The following is a 19,775-nucleotide window of genomic DNA, read 5'->3' as shown; positions in this document are numbered from 1 at the left end:
AGTGGTATGCTGTGCTAAGTGAGGAGATGTTCAGGAATTCTATTTCTTCCTGGATGTACTTGTGCAGGTAGCTGCAGTATTTGAGTATCAAATGCTGCTCCGAATCCTTAATACCCAACTTTGTGCAAAGGGTATGGAAAGGATTGGTGAACTCTGGCACGTCTTGGTACCTTCCCTGCCACAGCGTGGTCCACTTTATGTATTCATCCTCATAGCTCCCGACAGAGTAGTACTGATCCTTGATGGAATCCTGGAATGAATTCTAGGTGGGTGCAACTGGAAATAGTGAGTCAGTACTTTCATCCTTCTGCTCTTAGTAGGTTTCCCACCAGTCCTTGACGTGGGGGGCTGCTTTGAGAAGGGTGAAAACAATCTTTTCCCGACTTGAAAAATCATGAACAGAAAAATAACCCTCTAGCAGATTTAACCATTTATCTATGGCATCTGCGTCTATCTGACCCTCGAGTATGGGGATTTCAAAATTAACTTGTACCTTGAAGGGCGTGGCATTTCCAGAGTAGCTGTTGGAAGTGATGCGTCGCTTCTGGGTAGCCGCTGAAGGATCTAGGCAAAGCTGTCCATCATCACATTTCATTGTCACTCGAGGGCTTCTTTGAGCAAGATTTTGATAGGATCTCCTGCCCCCTCGTCTTTCTTCTCATCCACCATGGGAGGCCATCGGGATTTGCGAGGCTAATCTTGCAAAGGTTCGACCAGTTCAAGCCCTAACTCCTTATATCTCGACCTCGTTGGGGACATGCAAAGAAAAATAGAGAAAAAGCAGACCCCTCTGATACCACTGATCTGGACTTAAAAAGGAACACCACAAATTACAAAGGTAACCATAAACACAAATATGCAGCGAATAATACTTCATTTCATTAGTGTAAAATACTGAAATATGCTTACAAACAGTAATGGAAATAAACCAACTAGGGCGATGGTAGCTTATCTCTGAGAAGAGATGTGGTGGCTACATGCCTCTAAACTGTGTTACAATGAGGCTCGAAGGCCTATTTATTGTTGAGAAACAATGGAAAACCCTTAACATTCTAAAACCTAACCCTAGAAAATGAAACGCCAAATTGTGGGCCCCGTTTGGGTAAATTGGTACACCAACTTCCCGGGGTCGTAACTTTGGGATATGATCTCCGTTTGAAACGTACAATATCTTGTTAGAAAGATCTATCCGAGCACTACCAATTTGGGAGATTTCCCAAAAAACATCGTTTAGGGCCTCAAAATGGCTCCGGAAGTTCAGGACCCGAAAAACTACTAAAAATAGTAAGTTGTGCTACAATTAAGGAAACTGAAAATGCTGAGAGAAACAATGGTGGGGGTCTAGGTGGACTTGGTAGGTGGCCACCAAGATCCACCTGGATCACTCCTCCCCCCTTAGGAAGCAATGGTCCCCATTACATTGAGTTCCTCCATGAGATGAGGAAACTTTTACTAAACTTGGTCCCTGGTGAGCCACTTGCCCTGGTGAAAGAGTTGGCCTGCTTTGACAACTTGATACAGTTGGATATTTTGTTGGCGAGTGTTCTTGATCTGTGTGTCCATGATCCAATCAGTTGCAGCTTTTTCCATGCAATCTGGATTTAATTCTGTGGGTGTGAGTTGTTCTGCAATGTCAGATGTGTCTAGCAATGGTGGAAAGTATGGCCGAAAGCGATCCACATTGAACACTAGGTGCAGGCCAAGGAATGGGGGAATGTTGAGCTCAAATGCATTATCTCCCACAGCCTTAGTAATGGTGTGGGACCATATCGGAGTGGTATTAGTTTCCAATAGGCTGCAGTAAGGCGTTCCTTTTCCAAATGCAACCAGAATTTGTCACCGACCTGAAACTTGTGTGGCACCCAATGTTGATCATTTCGCTGCTTGTAATTAGAATTCTATTTCTCCAGAATTTCATGGACCTGTTGGTGAATATGTTGGATGTGCTCAATGAAGCTGGTTGCCTTGTCTGTTTCGGACTGGACATGAGCCGAATCTATGTGAGTAGCTGCAAGTGGCATGACCACATCAATGGGGTATAGTGGTTGGAATCCCAAGCCCACCTGAAAAGGGTTGTGGATAGTTGAGCTGTGAAGAGCTCGGTTGTAGCTGTGTTGAACATAGGGGTGGCTCTTGTCCCATGTGCATGGATGATTTGAGTTGTACATACGCAGAATGTGCACATCATCCTATTGACAACCTCTGTCTGGCCCTCAGTTTGAGGATGGAAGGCTGTGGACTTAGTGAGTTTGGTGTCCAGCATTGACCAGAGACTGGACCAAAATGTGCTAAGGAACTGACTATCCCGATCTGAGATGATAGATTGTGGGATCCCAAAGTGAACCCACACTCGTTCAAATAAGAGTTTAGCAGTGGCTTCTGCTGTGATATTCTTCTTGCAGGCCGCCATAATGGCCATCTTCGAGAACCTGTCGATGACCACAAAAACACAGTCATTTCCATGCTTAGTGGAAGGAAGGCTTGACATGTAATCCATGGAGATGGATTCCCAAGGTTGAGTAGGGGTAGGGAGCAAGGCATAGAGGCCTTTCTTCTTGATGGTCGGTTTGGCAATGGTACAAGCAGTACATGATCTTATGTACTTCCCAACATCCTGTCAAAGATTCGGCCAATAGAAATACTTTTGCAGTACCACCACTGTTTTCTCGACCCCGAAATGCCCAGCAGCTCGACTGTTTGGCACGCTTGCTTGAAGGAACACAAAGGTGACCCAGGTGGCATAACAGGGCATCCTGGAGGTGAAAATCTAGAATATTCCGACCCTCCAAGAGTGTCTGGTATGTGTGGCCGAATTCTAGGTTGCTTTTGTAGAGAAGTGGCCAATCAGAAGTCTTGTGCCCACAAGAGTTGAGCATGGTGGTTAACACCATGATCGGTGGTCGACTGAGGCAATCTGCAACATTATTGGTGCTACCCTTCTTATACTTGATATTCAAGTGGAACTGTTGCAGGTATGTAGACCACTTTTGATGGCGATCATTCTGCAATTTCCCTTGGGTCTAGTTGAACTACAAGGGTCGGTGGTCTGTGCGGATGACCGTTTCCTTCCCCAAAATGTAATGCTTCCATTGTCGGCAGGGCTACACAATGGAATACATCTCTTTATCATAAGTGGGGTACTTCTAGACTGTGTCTGAAAGTGTTTCACTGTGATATGTGACTGGATGCCCATGTTGAGTAAGGACTACCCCAATAGCATAGTCAGAGGCATCTGTCTCGACCTCAAATAGTTGTTGTAAATCTGGTAACGCGAGCACTGGTGTCGTGCAGAGGTAATCCTTCAACTCTATGAATGCCTCTTGTTGAGATTTAGACCAAAAGAATTTTTCTTTCACTCCTCCCTTGGTGACTTGACTCAAGGGCCAAGTGATATGATAAAATCCCAACATGAACCTGCGGTAGAAGTTGGCAAGACCTAGAAAGCTATGGAGCTCTGTCAAAGTGGTTGGAGATGGCCAATCCCAAATTACTTGGATCTTGGCTGGATCCACATGCACCCCCTGTTCATCAATAATGTATCCCAGATACTGAACCTGGGTCATGCCAAAAATGCATTTCTCCAAATTGGCACATAGCTTGTGTTGCCGCAGTGTTTGGAGAACCTGTCGGATGCGGTGGAGGTGCTCTTCCCAACTATGGCTGAAGATCAGAATTTCATCCAAGTATACCACTACAAATGAGTTGGTGAATGGCTGCAAGATGTCATCCATTAGCCTCATGAAGGTTGCAGGAGCATTCGTCAATCTGAAAGGCATAACCAACCATTTGAAAAGGCCCTCCTTGGATTTGAAGGCAGTCTTCTACACAACAGAGGGTTCGATTGGTACCTAGTGATATCCTGACTTCAGATAGATCTTGCTGAAATATTTCACCCCCTTTTGTTGGTCTAGGAGGTCATCAATCCACGGGATCGGGTACCTATTATGGAAAGTGATCTTGTTCAACGCCTGATAGTCAATACAGAGTCTCCAAGTCCCATCCTTCTTCTGTACGAACACGATCGGGCTCCCACAAGGTGATGAACTCGGATGGATGTGACCTTTCTGTAGGAGCTCCTGAATCTGCCTCTTGATTTCATCATTCTCCGTAACGGAGCGCCGATAAATTGGTCCATTGGGTAGCGGCGCACCTGGGGTCAGATCAATGGAGTGCTTGACCTAACAATGCGGAGGAACCCCTGCGGGGGAGGTGAAGATGTCCTCATACTCATCCACGACCTTGTCCATCTGTAGTTGTCGTGCGAAGGGGCCCGGTCTAGAGGCCATGGCCACCGTCTTGTTCTTTCCTTCAGGGCATATCATCAGGAAAACAAATTTCCCAGTTTTGGAAATGAGCTTACTACATTGTTTTGCAATGATCAAAGAGATGGCGGTAGACAGTGCTACCTCTGGTATCCTGTAAAACTTATTTCCCAATGTAATAATAATAGCACGGGGCCTCGATTCATACACATCATGTTGCTTCCACAAGTATGGTTGTCCTAATAATACATCACAAACTTCAAGGGGAGAAATGTCTCACAATACTTCATCCATGAAGGGCTTGATGTTGTATGGAAGACGACACTGCTGGCTCACGCAAAGATCCCGTCCTTGGTGAAGCCACCCGATGGTGTACGGTTGTGGATGTGCTGTGGTCGGTAAGCCCAACCGCTTCATGACCTCTGCCGAGATGAGGTTCTTTTGGCTCCTGCTATCGACAATGAACTGTAGCGGGGAGCCCTTTACCCACATCTGGGAGTGGAAGAGACGCTCCTCCTCCACTGAATCTTCGGGTTCATTTTTCTGTATCTTGGCGGTAGCAATAGTGGCATTGGGATCCGAATCAATGATCTACTTCCCTTTTTCATTACCCTTGTTGGGTTCTGACTCAGAGTCGGAACATGCATCTGATTCTAAGACCTTTAGCTCAGCCACCAATGACTGCTTGGCCCGACACTCACTTGTGTTTTGAGTGTAGCTCTTATGGAACTCACACCATTTTCCCGTGTCCTTTTTCAGCTTTTCGGCACTGTTCTTTGCTTGAAGCTTTGGCGGGTTGTCTTGGGCTGCCCCGCCTTGGATTTGTCCTTTGTTCTGTTGTTTAGGGGAATCTTTCCCTTGCTTTGGATTTGTAGACACAAAGTCTCGCTTCTTTTGTTTAAACTTCTGCTTGACCTTGACGGCATAGAGGTATGTTGTGCCGAGCGAGGAGATGTTCAGGAATTCTATTTCTTCCTGGATGTACTTGTGCAGGCAGCCGCGGTATTTGAGTATCAAATTCTGCTCCGAATCCTTGATACCCAAATTTGTGCGAAGGGTATGGAAAATATTGGTGAAATCAGGCACATCTTGGTCCCTTCCCTGCCGCAGCGTGGTCCACTTTATGTATTCATCCTCATAGCTTCTGACAGGGTAGTACTGCTCCTTGATGGCATCCCAGAATGAATTCCAGGTGGGTGAAACTGAAAATAGTGAGCCGATACTTTCATCCTTCTGCTCGCAGTAGGTTTCCCACCAGTCCTTGACGTGGGGGGCTGCTTTGAGAAGGGTGAAAATAATCTTTTCCCGACTTGAAAATTCATGAACAGAAAAATAACCCTCTAGCAGATTTAATCATTTATCTATCGCATATGCGTCTATCTGACCCTCGAATATGGGTATTTCAAAATTAACTTGTACCTTAAAGGGCGTGGTGTTTCCAGAGTAGCTGCTAGAAGCTAATGTGTTGCTTCTGGGTAGCCGATGAAGGATCTGGGCAAAGTTGTCCATCATCGCATTCGGTTGTGGCTCGAGGGCTTCTTCGAGCAAGATTTTGATAGGATCTCCTGCCCCCTCGTCTTTCTTCTCATCCGCCATGGGAGGCCATCATGATTTGTGAGGCTGGTCTTGCAAAGGTTTGACCAGTTCAAGCCCTAAATCCTTATATCCCGACCTCGTTGGGGACTTGCAAAGAAAAACAGAGAAAAAGCAGACCCCTCTAATACCACTGATCCAGACTTAAACAGGAATGCCACAAATTACAGAGATAACCATAAACACAGATATGCAGCGGAATAATACTTCATTTCATTAATGTAAAATACTGAAATATGCTTACAAACTGTAACATAAATAAACCAGCTAGGGCGATGGTAGCTTATCTCTGAGAAGAGATGTGGTGGATACATGCCTCTGAATTGTGTTACAATGAGGCTCGAAGGCCTATTTATTGTTGAGAAACAATGGAAAACCCTTAACATTCCAAAACCTAACCCTAGAAAATGAAACGCCAAACTGTGGGCCTCGTTTGGGTAAATTGGTACATCAACTTCCCGGGGTCGCAACTTTGGCATACGATATATGTTTGATGCGTACAATAGCTCGTTAGAAATATCTATTCGAGCACTACCACTTTGGGAGATTTCCCAAAAAATGTCATTTAGGGCCTCAAAATGGCTCCGGAAGTTCAGGACCCGAAAAACTGCTAACAATAGTAAGTTTTGCGACAATTAAGGAAACTGAAAATGCTGAGAGAAACAATGGTGGGGGTCTAGATGAGGAAACTTTTGTTGAACTTGGTCCTGGTGAGCCACTTGACCTGGTGAAGGAGTTGGCTTGCTTTGACAACTTGATATAGTTGGATATTCTATTGGCAAGTGTTCTTGATCTGTGTGTCCATGATCCGATCAGTTGCAGCTTGTTCCATGCAATTTGGATTTAATTCTATGGGTGTGAGCTGTTCTACAATGTCGGATGTGTCTTGCAATGGTGGAAAGTATGGCCGAAAGTGATCCACATTGAACACTGGGTGCAGGCCAAGGAATGGGGGAATGTTGAGCTCAAATGCATTGTCTCCCATAGCCTTAGTAATGGTGTAAGGACCATATCAGAGTGGTCTTAGTTTTCGATAGGCTGCAGTAAGGTGTTCCTTTTGCAAATGCAACCAGACTTTGTCACCCACCTGAAACTTGTGTGGCACCTGATGTTGATCATGTCGCTGCTTGATCTTGGAATTTGATTTCTCAAAAATGTCATGGACCTATTGGTGAATATGTTGGATGTGATCAATGAGCCGAATCTGTGTGAGTAGCTGCAAGTGGCATGGCCACATCAATGGGGCATAGTGGCTAGTATCCCAAGCCCACCTGAAAAGGGTTGTGTCCAGTCGAGCTGTGAAGAGCTCGGTTGTAGCTGTGCTGAACATAGGGGAGGCTCTCGTCCCATGTGTGTGGATGCTTTGAGTTGTACATGCAAAGAATGTGCACAATCATCCTATTGACAACCTCTGTCTGGTCATCAGTTTGAGGATGGAAGGTTGTGGACTTATTGAGTTTGGTGTCCAGCATTGACCAGAGACTGAACCAAAATGTGCTGAGGAACTGACTATCTTGATTTGAGATGATAGACTGTGGGATCCCAAAGTGCACCCACACTCGTTCAAAGAAGAGTTTAGCAGTGGCTTCTTCTGTGATATTCTTCTTGTAAGCTGCCATAATGGCCATCTTCGAGAACCTGTCGACGACCACAAAAACACAGTCATTTCCATGCTTAGTGGAAGGAAGGCTTGATATGTAATCCATGGACATGGATTCCCAAGGTTGAATAGGGGTAGGCAGCAAGGCATAGAGGCCTTGCTTCTAGATGGTCGGTTTGGCAATGGCACAGGTAGTACATGATCTGATGTACTTCCGAAAATCCTATTGAAGATTCGGCCAATAGAAATACATTTGCAGTACTGCCACTGTTTTGTCAACCCCGAAATGCCCAGCAGCTCGACTGTAGTGTGCTTCCCAAATCATCTTAGCATGCTTGCTTGAAGGAACACAAAGGTGACCCAGGTGGCATAATAGGGCATCCTGGAGGTGAAAATCTGGAATATGCAGACCCTCCAAGAGTGTCTGGTATGTGTACCTGAATTCTAGGTTTCTTTTGTAGAGAAGTGGCCAATCAGAAGTCTCGTGCCCACAAGAGTTGAGCACGATGGTTAACACCATGATCGGTGGTCGACTGAGGCAATATGCAACATTATTGGTGCTACCCTTCTTATACTTGATATTCAAGTGGAACTATTACATGTATGTAGACCACTTCTGATGGCGATCATTCTGCAATTTTCCTTGGGTCTAGTTGAACTACAGGGGTCGGTGGTCTGTGTGGATGACCGTTTCCTTCCCCAAAATGTAATGCTTCCATTGTCGGCAGGCCTCCACAATGGAATACATCTCTTTATCATAAGTGGGGTACTTCCAGACTGTGTCTGAAAGTGTTTCACTGTGATATGCCACTGGGTGCCCATGTTGAGTAAGGACAACCCCAATAGCATAGTCAGAGGCATCTGTCTTGACCTCAAATGGTTGTTGTAAATTTGGTATTGCGAGCATTGGTGCCCTGTAGAGGCGATCCTTCATCTCTATGAATGCCTTATGTTGAGATTTAGACCAAAAGAATTTTGCTTTCGCTCCTCCCTTGGTGACTTGACTCAAGGGCCAAGTGATATGAGAAAACCCTAACATGAACCTACAATAGAAGTTGGCAAGACCTAGAAAGCTGCGGAGCTCTGTTAGAGTGGTTGGAGATGGCCAATCCCGAATGACTTGGGTCTTGGCTGGATTCAGATGCACCCCCTGTTCATCAATAATGTATCCCAGATACTGAACCTGGGTCATGCCAAAAGTGCATTTCTCCAAATTGGCACATAGCTTGTGTTGTCGCAGTGTTTGGAGAACCTTGTGTTGTCGCAGTGTTTGGAGAACCTGTCGGATGTGGTGGAGGTGCTCTTCCCAACTCTGGCTGAAGATCAGAATGTCATCCAAGTATACCACTACAAATGAGTTGGTGAATGGCCACAAGATGTCATCCATTAGCCTCATGAAGGTTGTAGCAGCATTCGTCAATTCAAATGGCATAACCAACCATTTGAAAAGGCCCTCCTTGGCTTTGAAGGCAGTCTTCCACACATCAGAGGGTTCGATTGGTACCTGGTGATATCCTGACTTCAGATCGATCTTGCTGAAATATTTTGCCCCCTTTAGTTGGTCTAGGAGGTCATCAATCCGCGGGATCGGGTACCTATTACGGATAGTGATCTTGTTCATCGCTCGATAGTCAATACAGAGTTTCCAAGTCCCATCCTTCTTCTGTACCAACACGACCGGGCTCCCACAAGGCAATGAACTTAGACGGATGTGACCCTTCTACAGGAGCTCCTAAATCTGTCTCGTGATTTCATCGTTCTCCAGAATAGAGTGTTGATAAATTGGTCCATTGGGTAGCGTCACACCTGGGGTTAGATCGATGGAGTGCTTGACCTGACAGTGCAGAGGAACCCCTGCGGGGGAGGTGAAGATGTCCTCGTACTCCTCCACGACCTTGTCCATCTGTAATTGTCCTGTGGAGGGGCCCTATCTGGAGGCCATGGCCATTGTCTTCTTCTTTCCTTGAGGGCGTATCATCAGGAAAACAAATTTCCCGGTTTTGGAAATGAGCTTACTACATTGTTTTGCAGTGATCAAAGAGATGGCGATAGGCGGTGCTACCTCTGGTATCCTATACAACTTATTTCCCAATGTAATAATAATAGCACGGGGCCTCGATTCATACACAGCATGTCGCTTCCACAAGTATGGTTGTCCTAATAATACATCACAAACTTCAAGGGGAGCAATGTCACACAATACTTCATCCGTGAAGGGCTTGATGTTGTATGGAAGATGACGTTGCTGGCTCACACGAAGATCCCGTCCTTGGTGAAGCCACCCGATGGTGTACAGTTGTGGATGTGCTGTGGTTGGTAAGCCCAACCGCTTCACGACCTCTACCGAGATGAGGTTCTTTTGGCTCCCGCTATCGACAATGAACTATAGCGGGGAGCCCTTTACCCACATCTGGTAGCGGAAGAGACGCTCCTCCTCCTCTGGATCTTCGGGTTCATTTTTCTGGATCTTGGCGGTAGCAACAGTGGCATTGGGATCTGCATCAATGATCTACTTCCCTTTGTCATTCCCCTTGTTGGGTTCTGACTCAGAGTCAGAACATGCATATGATTCTGAGACCTTTACCTCAGCCACCAGTGACTGCTTGGCCCAACACTCACTTGTGTTGTGAGTGGAGCTCTTATGGAACTCACACCATTTTATCGTGTCCTTTTTTGGCTTCGCGGCACTGTTCTTTGCTTGCAGCTTTGGCAGGTTGGCTTCGGCTGCCCCGCCTTGGCTTTGTCCTTTGTTCTGAGGTTTAGTGACACCTTTCGCTTGCTTTGAATTCGCAGACCCAAAGTCTCGCTTCTTTTGTTTAAACTTCTGCTCAACCTTGACGGCATAGTGGTATGTTGTGCCGAGCGAGGAGATGTTCAGGATTTCTATTTCCTCCTAGATGTACTTGTGCAGGTAGTCGTGGTATTTGAGTATCAAATGCTGCTCCGAATCCTTGATACCCAACTTTGTGCGAAGGGTATGGAAAAGATTGGTGAACTTTGGCACGTCTTGGTCCCTTCCCTGCCACAACGTGGTCCAATTTATGTATTCATCCTCATAGCTTCCGACAGGGTAGTACTGCTCCTTTATGGCATCTCGGAATGAATTCCAAGTGGGTGCAGCTGAAAATAGTGAGCCGGTACTTTCATCCTTTTTCTCTTAGTAGGTTTCCCACCAATCCTTGACGTGGGGGGCTGCTTTGAGAAGGGCGAAAACACCTTTTCCCGACTTGAAAATTCATGAACAAAAAAATAACCCTCTAGTAGATTTAACCATTTATCTATGGCATCTGCATCTATCTGACCCTCGAATATGGGGATTTCAAAATTAACTTGTACCTTAAAGGGCGTGGCGTTTCCAGAGTACCTACTGGAAGCCGATGCATCGCTTCTAGGGAGCTGCTGAAGGATCTGGGCAAAGCTGTCCATCATCGCATTCCGTTGTCGCTCAAGGGCTTCTTCGAGCAAGATTTTGATAGGATCTCCTGCCCCCTCATCTTTCTTCTCATCCACCATGGGAGGCCGTCGGGATTTGCGAGGCTGGTCTTGCAAAGGTTCGACTAGTTCAATCCCTAACTCGTATCCTGACCTCGTTGGGGACATGCAAGGAAAAAAGAGAAAAAGCAGACCCCTCTAATACCATTGATCTAGACTTAAACAGGAACACCATAAATTACAGAGATAACCATAAACACAGATATGCAGCGGAATAATACTTCATTTCATTAATGTAAAATACTGAAATATGCTTACAAACAGTAATGGAAATAAACCAGCTAGGGCGATGGTAGCTTATCTCTGAGAAGAGATGTGGTGGCTACATGCCTCTGAAATGTGTTACAATGAGGCTTGAAGGCCTATTTATTGTTGAGAAATAATGGAAAACCCTTAACATTCCAAAACCTAACCCTGGAAAATGAAACGCCAAACTGTGGGCCCTGTTTGGGTAAATTGGTACATCAACTTCCCGGGGTCATAAATTTGGCATACAATCTCCATTTGACACGTACAATAGCTCATTAGAAAGATCTATTCGAGCACTACCACTTTGGGAGATTTCCCAAAAAACTTCGTTTAGGGCCTCAAAATGGCTCCGGAAGTTTAGGACCCGAAAAAGTGCTAAAAATAGTAAGTTGTGCTACAATTAAGGAAACTGAAAATGCTGAGAGAAACAATGGTGGGGGTCTAGGTGGACTTGGTAGGTGGCCACCAAGATCCACTTGGATCATTCCTCCCCCCTTAGGAAGCAATGGTCCCCATTGCGTTGAGTTCCTCCATGAGATGAGGAAACTTTTGCTGAACTTGGTCCCTGGTGAGCCACTTGCCCTGGTGAAGGAGTTGGTCTACTTTGACAACTTGATACAGTTGGATATTCTGTTGGCGAGTGTTCTTGATCTGTGTGTTATAGACATTTTTGTGCCTTACAACATAGAGCATGAAATGTCAATAATCTAAGGGATCCAAAGTCCCTAAACATGTTGTTCTTACCCTTAGAGGAACAAGGTCAGCAAACCACAGCACTGCAAATCAGTTCTCCACTGAAAAACACTCAAAAACAGGTCAGTTTTGGATCATTGCAGCTGCTCCACTAGGCATCTGCGCTGCATAGCAGGTACAACAAAGGCTACCTGCGTTGCATAGCAAGTAGAACAAAGGCTACCTGCGTTGGGCGTACTTGGACATGTGGAGGAATCTTTTTCTCAAAGTGCCAGTGCCCAGGAAGCTTCTAAAAAGACACTTGATGATAAGATTCGCCTAATGATGAGTTAAGAGCTTCTAAAACTCCAAGTGGAAGACAGAAACTCCGAGTGAAGAACTGAAGAACAACTGGAGTTGAAGAGGACAACAAGTCACACATCAAGCTGACTTATCTTCACTCCAAAACTCTATATAAGGATCTCATCCCATGGGATCTAGAGGCCAGAATTTAGTGCAAAGAATTGCTGTTGGTTTACAGTTGTGAGCATTGGGTGATTGCTTGAGGGAGGTGAAGAAGAGATTTCTCTCCGTCGGGAAGGTGATGCTGGATTGGACCTCTCATGGTTGTATCACCGCCTGAACCTTACTTCCATATATTAATAAAGCATTTGAGGTTCTTCTATTCGCATGTGTTTCAATGGTGTATTGTCTTACTTACGTCTTTGATTTATGCTAATCCTTGAATCGATTATGAATGCATGCCTCTTGTAGTTTCCTTTTCTTGTCTTATTTGCAGGATCTCGTGTAGCTGGGCCCGTGAAAAGACTTGGATCTGGGAGCAAGCGGCAAACGAAGGAGATTGGATCGACCATTTGCGCAAGACATCGGTAGGTGGATCTCTTCCTTCTATCTCTTGCATGTCATAAAGAAGAAACTTTAGATAGCTTTGCTTTCAGCTGTTGCTAAGGAACTGTCACCCTTAGAGTGGGTTAGGGTCATTCCGAGTTGGATACTTTCCCCCACAACAGACTGGCGACTCCGCTGGGGAGCATGTCTTGTTGGTAGCTTGTGTTTCTTGCCATTCATTTCTTGAACAAAGAGAGTACCGAATCGAACTGCATTCGAGTCTTTCGAATGCAAAGTAGAGGGCAGCTACTCTAGCCCAGTGCTGGGCCTGTTTATGATTTGAAGAGCAGATCCACAAGGACTCTTTTTAGCTCTTTGTGATAGTGTTCATCTTCCTTTAATCATCCTCTAGTGTATACTTGACTGACAACCTCTGATTTGGCCAAAAACCGCTCATTTTTGAGCAAACTGTGACCCGGAATCTGAGAGAGACGTGACTTGTCTCATCAGTGCAGCTGCCACAAAGGCTACCTGCACTGCAACGTAGGTCCCGAAGGGGCTACCTGCGCTGCATCTCAGATTGACAGTGCAGCACCTGCGCTGATCCAGTTTTGCCTTGTGCAACTGGGATTCCCCACTGTCTGTTGCCCAGTTTTCAGTATTGTTTTTGCAGCCTGTTGTCAACCTGTATACCCAGCTGAAACCACTTCTCTTTGCCTTCATTCTGCCTCAGTTGTATGAGGAAACCGTGATTGTTCTTATTGTATTTCTTGCTGTCATTCACAGTTTCCCATAGCGAAAGTGAACTAGTCTTGCTATGACCTCTTGAATCTAGACCTGTGAGAAAGTGTCGTTGTGATTCTAAGAGTTGGTTTATTGCTGTTCATAGCTGCTTGAGCATTTGCTTTCGTTATATGGTTCGAATTTCAGTATTTCTTGTGTTGAAACGAGTGAATCTTAAGGTGTTCTTTTGATTGTTGGACAAACACTTGTTGCTTTCGCTTGAAATTGAATTCGAAATTATACAACAACTTTCTTTTTGTAATACATCAACATTAAGGAAGAAGAAAAGAAATACTTGCATTGTGCATGTGCATTTTGACAGTTTGCATGTCGATTTAGGAAAAGTGCATCAGTGTGTGCTCTATGATCTGTTTGAAAAGATGATGTCTTTCTTTTCCTTCAGTAGTTAAGGTTTTCATAAGTTGAAAGAATTGAAAAAGCTTGCTTATCATTCTTAGACTGCATTTAGGAGTTGTATCATACATCACGTGGTGATCCGTAAAGGCAAACTGCTAAGCAAGATCAACCTAAAAAGAACTGAATTTATCTAACAACGCTTTGAAACATAACGAAACACAGTAGAGGTCTAGGTAGAGACGTGAACCGGCGTCGTTAAACATAGTGACTGTTGATCTCTACGAAGGTGGGTGATTCCTCCTGAGGGACGATAGCACTAATACGGACTTGTGCCCCCGCGTACCGTCGCGTATATTGGGGGACCCCTATAGGAACAAAGCCTTTATCCATAGGAAGCCGTGTCGGCCGCCCTACTGATCGCGATGCAGTGAACACAGCATTCACGAAGATCGACCACTCGTACCGTAAAACGTATTCTGTGGTTTCGCGAAAGGTTTGGCACACCCTTGCCTAGAACTCCAGAGTAGTTTCTTTTGGCCTTTTTCAAACTCTATAACTGAAAAATTCCATCCGAGCATTTGTCACTTCGGGCTCGTTAATACATCGAAGGAGACTAGAGTCATCTTTAGCTTTTTCTCGACTCTTAAAAAGTGAAAAAGCAAGTTGTGTCTAAAGCGTCGTCATATAAAATTCATCTTAAACGGCACAAATTACCCCTGATTCCTGCGTTGATCTTAAGGTTGAGAACATGGAACACACCAACAAAGGGATTTCGCATGATGGGACCCCTAGCCCTTTCTCCTCTTGGGGAGAAGTTGGTGCGCCCCACATGGCCACATTGTCGCTTCCAGGACTGACAATTGGCCTGCCAATTTGGCTATTCTCAACCGCTGTAGTTCAGACCACCACGGTTCCTGAACAGTCGATTCGACAGTTAGACCAGTCTAGAGCTACCCTCTAGCCTTCCACTTCTTATGAGCCTTCCTCCGATCCTTCTTCTTCGAAAGGTCAAGCCGCCAAAAGCGGAGCTCCCATAGAAAAGAAGAAGGAAAAGAAGAAGAAAGAAAAGAAGCAAAAGGAGCCAAAGGCGCCTGGGGGCAAGCAAAAGGCATCTAACGAAAACCCACACATAGCACGGACCGGGCCCAAATCGCCATGTGTCATATGTAGAGGAGACCACCTCCACCGTGATTGTCCCAGTATTCCCCGGATACTAAGGGACTAGTCCCCTCGTTTGCACGATTCGAAAGCGTCAACCTCTGACAACCAGGTTGAATGCTTACCGTCGACCAACGAAAGTGAAGGTCGCAGACGACGAAGAGGGATGAGATTCCCCTGCGAACTGTGTGAAGGCGATCACACCCTTCGCCGTTGTCCCTTTTTGGACGAGGCAAAGAGAGTTTTGGAAGATCAACCGGTGGCACCGGTGCTACTTCCTCCTGGATATCAAAAACTCGCGCCAGGTCCTTCGTTGGTCGAAAATACAGCTGTCTTGCTCAGAGGGCCAGCTGAAGTGTCAGTCACTGAAAGTGAACCTACTAAATCCAGACCGGACGAAAGTCCAAAGGTCGAAACGGCAGTTGACCCGGTTCTCCCTTCAGAAGTTTCATCTTCAAACACCACAGTCACTGAGGATTCATCTTCAGTTGACACCCTCGCCGAAGAGAATAAGGATGACACCGTCCATATTCTTTTCGTCAACTCCGATTCTGATGAGCATCTGGGCAAAGCGCCCACTCCTTTATCGCAAGAAGGAGCATCGTCAAGATCATATCCAGCCGTATATTCGGTCCCACCACCAAGCAACCTAGTTGCGTCCTTTGATTGGAACCAACTAGGCAGACCCCGGTTACCAGCCAGTATACCATTTAGAATTATAGTCCAAATATACAAAATGGTGATGGCTGGAACTATCATTGATGAAGGGGCGTCTGTGAGTATCCTGTCCTCTATTGCTTGGAAAGCACTGGGTGGCCCGGCGCTTTTGCCCGAGACAAGGCGTCTCTCGGGTTTTGACAGGGGAACCAGTCGACCATTAGGGATTCTACCTAATGTGCCTATTACCTTGAAAGGGAAGGCCGTCAAGATGAATTTGATGGTCGTCCAAGGACCCTTGGATTATAACCTACTCCTTGGACGGGACTACATATATTGCATGGAAGCAATAGTCTCCTCACTCTTTCGAATAATGTGTTTTTCATACGAAGGAAGAATGGTCAAGCTCATAGACCAACTTTCATTTCCGGGATCACGCATCGCAAATAGTCACATACCTATCTTGAATGGTCTATTTGATCAAGAAAGGTCTCTACCTCTGGTGCTTCTTCCTGATGAGCGCGAGTGATTCGGGAAAGGAAGGCCGGAACCCAGGGGGCATGCGTCCTGGTCTGCTTTGGAGGCAGAAAAAACCTTGGGTGTAAAGTAGAATTTCCGCGGGAGAATATGACTAGTCCGTACCCCATCCCCCCCTTCATCTTTGAGAATCTTCCTCTGAGCCATCTTCATGGAGAAGAAGGACAAGAAGACAAAGAGAGAGATGGGCTCTCAGAAGGGGTAATTGGGATTGGGGTTGTTCTAGAATAAGATTCTTTTGTTAAAGTTATGTGGGAGGACGGGGGCCCGTTACTCACCTTTGTCTAAATAAGTAGGCTCTGCCAAAGAAGGGGATCCGTTTGCGGCAGCAAGTAGTAACCATCTTTGGATAAAAGGCAAGCCTCACCCATTAAAACAAATGTTTTAGAGGATAAGTAGGGGTAGCCTCCAAAGAAAGAGATTCTATTGCTGCAACAAATTGTAACCATCTTTGTGTATCCTAATGATAGACATCGCCGAAGAAAGAGTTTTCTTTGCGCCAGCAAATAAAACCAATCTTTGGGTAACCTGAAAGAGGTAAGCCTCCCTCAAACCCACCAATGTTTTGTCTATTGATAAGTGTTCTTCTCTTGTCGCAAAGATCAGTTAAAAACTGGGCTGACGAGAAGACAAGTACCGCGTAAGACCCGCTAAAAATAACGAGAAGACAAGTATCGTTAACATTAGGACTGACAAGACAACAAGTAGATGAGAACACCCAAAGAAAAATAGAAGTGGAGGAGAGGAGGGGCAACCTTGAAATTATACTTTATACCTGGGGGCATGCAAACCTCTTGGAATGCAAGCACGGGCGGCTATTTTGTTTTTTAGTTTTTTAGGTCCTCCCTTTAAACCTGTAGGTCTAACCCGTTAAACTCATAGGATTAGCCGATACCCAGCTTGCATAAAAAGAGGGTACGGGGCAAAGCGCAGGAAGATGAAGCTCTTTAAAAAATAGGAATCTTCCATGAGACCTTACTACTTTATGACTGGTAAAAACGAGCAGTTTTGGCAAAGTTCATGCTCGTTAAAAAATAAACGCAAAACCGAGCAGTTTTTGCAAGAGTTCATGCTCGTTAAAAAATAAACACACATGTGAGCAGGCTTCCCCCCAGTTTTCAAGCTCATTCAGAAAAAATGAACCGGTAAATAACCATTTGAGACCGTAAATTCATTAGCCATAAAAGCCTTGGTCGTGTTTGTGCACCGTCACCTCCACTTTTCCTTTGGCCGATCATTCACATCCACTTGATTGTTTACCTATTTTGAGGAACATCTGCGAACAGTGATCCCATTTAGCCATCCTTGTAACACTGCCGTGATTGGAAAATTCCAACCTGTACCTGGAATCTGCTGCTATCCCTGTTTATCACTCGTTCCTCAAAATACGAGTCTTCTTTGAGCTCCTTTCACTGACTCGTAAAAAATGAAAAGTTTGCCGAGTTTTGGCCTTCTAGCTCGTTAAAAGGACCGGAAGAGCTATCCCTCCTCTAGATTTTAATCTTTTTGGACCTGAGGGATTATTGCACAAAAAGATTGAGCGCTTGTCTGGTTCAGCTCGATAAAGATATCGAACATTCATCCCTTCTGTATTGTTTTATACTTTTTCGGACTTAAGGGATTAGATGACGAAAAAGGACCCCTGGAGTCCACTTTATGTACCCTTTTCAGACTCTCTAAAAATGAAAAAGACCGAGTTGTCTTTGTCGCTGGGCTCGTTAAAAATATTAGATAGCGACAAACTTGTCTTTAGACAAGAACGAGTTTCCCTATCGCTAGGCTCGTTAAAACATAGCGATGGGCTTGCCCGAAGGGCAGGTTATAGATCAAGCATATGTTATCCTCCTCAAGCTTGACAAAAATAAAGAGGTACTGGTAAGAAATGACTGGGGAAAATTTGGGAAGAACCTCAAATCTTAATGGTAGCAAGTCGCTCTTGAACATGACACTTTTGGCCTCCGTAAATATGGGGTTGGGTTATTATCATTCATCGGTCCCTTCACCATGGTCTCGCCATACCATCCATACATGGGGTAATGCTACCGATCCATCACATCAGTGTCGTTATATGTTCAAGAGACGTCATTCAGAAAGTGTCAACGGGTCCCATCCACTACCATACATCATCTTTCATCCTTCCATGACCGCCACCCTGAATCATATTTCACAGATCGTTTTCACCATCATCACTAGCTCCGTTCCGTGTCACTGATGTGGGATTCATTAAGGCCCTCCTTTGACGGATCACTTCTTGTCGACATCAGCTCATTATCCAAGAAGTTGATCTAGGAACACCCCCTCAGTACTTTGAAGCTTGCATGCCTCAATGGCAAGTTTCTCACTTCCGGCGATAGGTATACATTAGTGACCTTCGACCGGGAGACTTTGCGTGGTGTTCGACGTCAGATCCTATATTCACACCACGTGAATTGTGCTGCAGTACCTTGAGGGTCATCATCATTATCGGTGATTCCTCTCGCGCTTGTTAACAGTTTACATTATTGACTGGTAATCAAGCGATGTCTTTCCATGTTCGACTTCAAGAAATTCTCACATGGATCGACTTGTACTAGAGTGAAGATCGAACAAGTTTGAAGACCCCGGATCTAGTTTCATCCATCCGGGCTGCGATATATATTCAGGAGATAAAAACATAGACATGTGCAGCAGATGAGCATCCTACTAAAAGGATGATAATTAAAAGCAGAGAATTATCCGTCTCTTATCAGACGATCGTCTGTTTATGTACGGCAAATGTATTTATAAAGCTGATCATGGGAAATGCCCGCATCAGCTAGATCATGAAAAGAAAATATGAAAAGATAATGTATTGTATTGTATTTTGTTACAGGTCACCTCCCGGCGATTGAATGAACTTCGGATCCTCCTAATAAAGCATTTCACCCGATAAACGACCTCATACTTTAGGGGGCAACTGTTATAGACATTTTTGTGCCTTATAGCATAGAGCATGAAATGTCAATAATCTAAGGGATCCAAAGTCCCTAAACATGTTGTTCTTACCCTTAGAGGAACAAGGTCAGCAAACCACAGCACTGCAAATCAGTTCTCCACTGAAAAACACTCAAAAACAGGTCAGTTTTGGATCATTGCAGCTGCTCCACTAGGCATCTGCGCTGCATAGCAGGTACAACAAAGGCTACCTGCGTTGCATAGCAAGTAGAACAAAGGCTACCTGCGTTGGGCGTACTTGGACATTTGGAGGAATCTTTTTCTCAAAGTGCCAGTGCCCAGGAAGCTTCTAAAAAGACACTTGATGATAAGATTCGCCTAATGATGAGTTAAGAGCTTCTAAAACTCCAAGTGGAAGACAGAAACTCCGAGTGAAGAACTGAAGAACAACTGGAGTTGAAGAGGACAACAAGTCACACATCAAGCTGACTTATCTTCACTCCAAAACTCTATATAAGGATCTCATCCCATGGGATCTAGAGGCCGGAATTTAGTGCAAAGAATTGCTGTTGGTTTACAGTTGTGAGCATTGGGTGATTGCTTGAGGGAGGTGAAGAAGAGATTTCTCTCCGTCGGGAAGGTGATGCTGGATT

The sequence above is a fragment of the Pinus tabuliformis genome, chromosome 2_2 (genome assembly GCF_031772625.1).
Source record: "Pinus tabuliformis cultivar Carrire ecotype Pingquan chromosome 2_2, CPIR1, whole genome shotgun sequence".
NCBI classification, from domain to species: Eukaryota; Viridiplantae; Streptophyta; class Pinopsida; order Pinales; family Pinaceae; genus Pinus; species Pinus tabuliformis.
Note: the sequence above shows the minus strand (reverse complement) of the source record.